Here is a 5,261-nt window from a genome sequence, read left to right on the forward strand (position 1 = left end):
TTTACTTCTGGCCACACGGGATCAGTCACCACCTTTGTGGCCTCCTCGAATGGAATCAAAACCTGTGTGAATTCATTCTGCACATAGACAAGATGAACAGAAATAATGCCTTCTCATTGAAAGCTTTGCATTTTTATTTTAACATACTTGCTTTTCCATTATGAAAATAATGCAACTTAATTTATAATGGGAACTGTGAACAATAGAGAACAACACCTATGTGTACAACCTAAAAATCTCCTGTAACCCTACTCAGAAAGGGCTGCTGTTAATATTTTGGTGTGTTTCTGATGAGTATGTTAAATTATTTCTATTATGTGTTATATATAATATGTAATGTTTGCATATCTAAAACTGTATAGATAAGTAAACATAATCTCATAATTTGCCCTTTCTACTTAATTATTCAGAGCATTACTGCTTTGTTAGAGCACACTTTCTAGTGGTTGCAAACAGTTATGACATGGATGGATCAACTTTCTTTAAGCAATTGCTACTCTTGGATATTAGGTGTTTTCAGTTTTTATTGATGCTTTTGTATAAATACATTACTGTTCATAGTCTTTGAGTTCTAATATTTGTCATAGAATATATTCCTAGAAGTGCAAGTATTGGGTCAAAAGGTAGACAGATGTTTGCATTGTTTGATACTATTGACTAATCGTGTTACAGAAAATATAGTCCATTTATATAGTCACTTGCAAAATTAAGAAAGCATATTTCCCGATATCCTCCACAAACCCTGGTTATTGTCATTAAAGAAGAGAGAGGGGGCAACTGGGTGGCTCAGTCGGTTAAGCGTCTGACTTTGGCTCAGGTCATGATCTCTGGTTTGTGGATTCGAGCCCCACATCGGTCTCTGTGCTGACAGCTCAGACCCTGGAGCCTGCTTCAGATTCTGTGTTTCTCTCTCTCTCTCTCTACTCCTCCTCCACTCACGCGTGCACACACTTTCTCTCTCAAAAATAAATAAACATTAAAAAAAATTTAAAAACAGAGAAAACTTGCAGTTGGATAGAGAAATACCAGGGTTACTAACAAGGATGGACATTTTTTTCCTAACTTTATTTGGAAAATGCACTTCTCTTCTTGTTCTTTGACCTTTTGCTGTTGACACATTTAATGTTTTCTTATTGCATAACCTCTTGAGCTATTAAGAATGATAACTCATACATGTCACACATGATTTCCAGTTTACCTTTATTTTTGGTGTTACTTGCCTATATGTAACTTTTAATTTTTCTGTAATGTGGTATATGTCTTTTTCCTTCATTATTTATTTGTTTTTAGGTTTGAATATTTTCATTATACTTGACACCAAAGTTTTCCTCTTGGAAATTTTGGGCCTTAGTAAAGCAAACAGGGCAGCATTTTGGGGGTGCAAATGTAGGCAGGTCGAGAAATATATGTTTATCCTTTTTTTTTTTTTTTTTTTGGTATCATACTCTGGTCCAAATGGGTTATTGTTTCATCTTCAGACTTTTATGTAGCATGGAAAAAAAGCAGTACTTCGTGGGTTTTTTTTTTTAGGCTGTTTTAATGCACGCTAATGTTTTTGCTAAGAATTTCATGCCAGATCTTGGAGTGCCTGGCTGGCTCAGTTGCTAGAGCATGCAACTCTTGATCTCAGGGTTTGTGAGTTCAAGCCCCATGTTGGGCACGGAGCTTTCTTAAAAAAAAAAAAAAATTAAAAAATTTCATGCCAAAATCTTGAAAATGTGGGATAACCATGTGATGCAGAGAACATATGCTTTGGACCCAGACCCACCTGAACTGGAATCCTAGTTCTACTTACTAACTGATGGTCTGGGGTAGTTTATGGGGTCTTGAGTTCAGTTTCCTCATCTGAAAAATGAGATCAGTAATCTGCCTCATGAGTATGTATGACATACTAGTGTGTATTTTCCCTTCCTCCTTGTCTGTTTTCCTTTCTCCTTCCTTTTCTTCTCTTCTTTCCCTCCCTTCCCTCGCACTCTTTCTTTCCTTGCATATTTACATTGCATGGGTGAATGAGTAAATAATACTGGAAACTGGAATTTATTCAATAAATAAAAGTCTCTATTAATCTTTTAGGTCATAGGGCTGTCACGTCTTTATCAGTTTGAAATTTTCTTTGGTGCATCCAAGATTATGCTCCTTTGGTTTCTTTTTTTTTTCTTTTTTTCTTTTTTTTAACATTTATTTATTTTTGAGACAGAGAGAGACAGAGCATGAACAGGGGAGGGTCAGAGAGAGGGAGACACAGTATCTGAAACAGGCTCCAGGCTCTGAGCTGTCAGCACAGAGCCCGACGCGGGGCTCGAACTCACGGACCGTGAGATCATGACCTGAGCTGAAGTTGGCCGCTTAACCGACTGAGCCACCCAGGCGCCCTGCTCCTTTGGTTTCTTAGAACCAATGGATTTAGATCGTTTGGATTTACTTTGCCCTGGTATTATTACCTTTCCCTTACACTCACCGAAGTTCATCTGTTGTCATTTTATTCCTACCACCTTGGCCTACTTATACTCCAGAGATCTTTGTTTATCTGCAAATGTGAGTTTTGTTTTGTTTTGTTTTGTTTTGTTTTTGAGCTTTCCCTTTTCACATAATTTAGAAAAATATTAAGTGCAGAAACTATGATGTAGCCTGGGGAGATGTTTTTTAGACATTGTCATTTATCCAGAGCAGCTGTTGTGTTTCTCTAAATTAAATAAATGAAGTAGTAGCAGAGCTACTTTCTGGGGCATCTTCTCAGCTCAAAAATGGCTCCTTAACTGCCTCTTTGACCCACAAAGATGGGCCCCTGCAGCCACGTTTGCACTATGCGATCCCTGCCCTCTAGACATCCAATCAGACAGTAGCTCTTGGAGCTAAAGATCTGGAACTGAGGGACGCTACCTTTTTCTGCTTTTCAGAATGTAAACTCAGGGTTGTAAAGTGGCCATCATGCACAGTTGTGTGACCTGAGAAACAGCAAAATGGAAATGCCAGAAAGAGCCAGAGAAAGAGAGAGAGAGAGAGACAGATAGACAGAGGGGAGGAGGAGGGAGAAAAGGAAAACATACAGAGAGAAGCCGTGAGGACTTTAGGTCTTGATCTCAGTCCCTTCGGGAGGCCAGATTGCATTTCTGCACTTGGAGTTCATGAGTTATCCCTTCATCATTATGACAACTTCTCATTTTTCTTAATCTAGCTCCAATTAGCTTCTCTCAGATGCAGCTAAAGAGACCTTTATCTTTTTCTCTTTTAGCTCAACTGTGTACTATTAGGTAAGTCTTTATCTATGTCTTCTATTTGATTCCAGAAAGTGTTGTGGGATTTTTTTTTACCTCAGTGCCTGGGGTTTGTTACCTCGCTCCTTCAAAGAATGAAGAGGTGGACACAAAATGAGCAGCAGGCAGAAATGTATTAGAGTATAAGATTAGAAAGGAAGCATAGTAGGAAAGCTCTCTTTACAGAGAGGGGGCATTTGAAGGTGAATGCCCGTAACTATAGGCAAGGGCCCTTGTTTTATAAGGTTCTGGTCAGCGCCCCCCTGCCCTTCCCCCTCGGTTCTTCTCAGGTTCTACCCTTACTGACTGGACAACTCTGGCTTGAGTGCTGGGTTGTCCATTGCTGACTGGCTCGACTCCATTGTGTGGAGTCAGACTATGGTCATACTGTCCCTCGGTTAACATAAGTTTTATGGCTTACTTATTTTAGTTAGGTATTTTGATTGTCAGATTCCTGAGGGGAACCTGAGGGGGAGTACGAGGTGTCTGTTACATTCTTAAGAGGAACCTTACGCCCAAGGGGGTTTCCTGTGGTCAGACGCTCCCAGCATTATTCCAAAATGTGTGTTTTTCCCCACCCAGGGCCTTTAGGTCCTAACCTTGCCCTCTCTGCCTGCTAGAATCCCATCTTTTCCTATCATAAGAGTATTCCCAAATGGACTTCCTCTTTCTCCCGTTTCCTATAAATTGCTCTCTTCATTTATGATGATTCTCTAAAGCCAGATAGAACCATTTGCACACAAGAACATGTCCACCTTGGGTTTGCCTCCCGTGAGTATTAATCATAATGACATCCTACCTGGATAAAGTTGAACTGAGCTATTTCTGTGCTTATTTTATAAAGAGACTGTAGGAGGGATGACAACGATCTTGGAGCTTGATTACATTTAGTTCTCTTTGTGCCGATCCTTGTTCCCATTTCCTAGGGCCTTGCTTTACACACCTGTGCTTGTCAGAGTTGTAAAACTTGAGTTTAGATATGTTGTCTGATGCCTGCCAAGTTCATATTTTGTTCTCTGAGAATTGTCAGGCCCATCTCAAAGCATCCTGTGACTTTGTCCCTCTGATCACAGCTTTTTAGACCAATGGTCTCGACTCACGCTGTGGCATTTAGACTTTGTCTCCCAGAGATTTAAAATGGTAACTCAGGGATGTTAGTGAGTTAGTTGGAGCTGGGTGTTAAGACTGAATGGTTATATCAAACTGGAGCACTGCAGCTGGGTCAGCTGTGATCAGCCAGAATCTTGAAGCCAGGAATGCCCGTGTACTGAGAGAGAGAATATTTGATAAGACTGCACAGAGAGAATCTGAGATGAGCTATGTTGTATAATAAAGAATTTGGCCCTGGGGCACCTGGGTGGCTCAGTCAGTTAAGCGTCTGATTTCAGCTCAGGTCATGATCTCACAGTTTGTGGGTTCGAGCCCCACATCGGGCTCTGTGCTGGCAGTTCAGAGCCTGGAGCCTGCTTCGGATTCTGTGTCTCTCTCTCTCTCTGCCCCTCCCCTGCTCATGCTCGTTCTCTCTTTCTCTCTCTCTCTCTCTCAAAAATAAACATTAAAAAAAAAAAAGAATTTGGCCCTTGTTCTAGGTTCTGAGCACAGACATAGAGCTTCTAAACTCGTGGAATTTCCCAAGTGTCTTTGTATTCATGAGTCCCTTGGATCAGCCCCTGGACCTGAATTTATGCAAATGAAATGTCTCAAGATTAGCCTCTTGAGTAGTCTCAGGACTGGGGCTGGCCAGCAGAAAGACCAACTATATGATTAGAAGGTTGGGACTTTGAGCAGTCTGACACATAAAGAAGTGAAGGGCTAGAAATGGAGTTCAGTCACATGGCTGATGATTTAATCAATCCGGCCTATATAATGTAACCCCAGTAAACATTCTGGACCCTGAATCTCAGGGGAGCTTTCAAATAGATAAATATATCCATGTGCCAGGAAGGCCACATGTCCTGATTCCATGGGAAGAGCATGGATGCTCTGGGTTTAGGAACTTCCCAGACC

This window comes from Leopardus geoffroyi, chromosome C2, assembly GCF_018350155.1.
Source record: "Leopardus geoffroyi isolate Oge1 chromosome C2, O.geoffroyi_Oge1_pat1.0, whole genome shotgun sequence".
NCBI lineage: Eukaryota > Metazoa > Chordata > Mammalia > Carnivora > Felidae > Leopardus > Leopardus geoffroyi.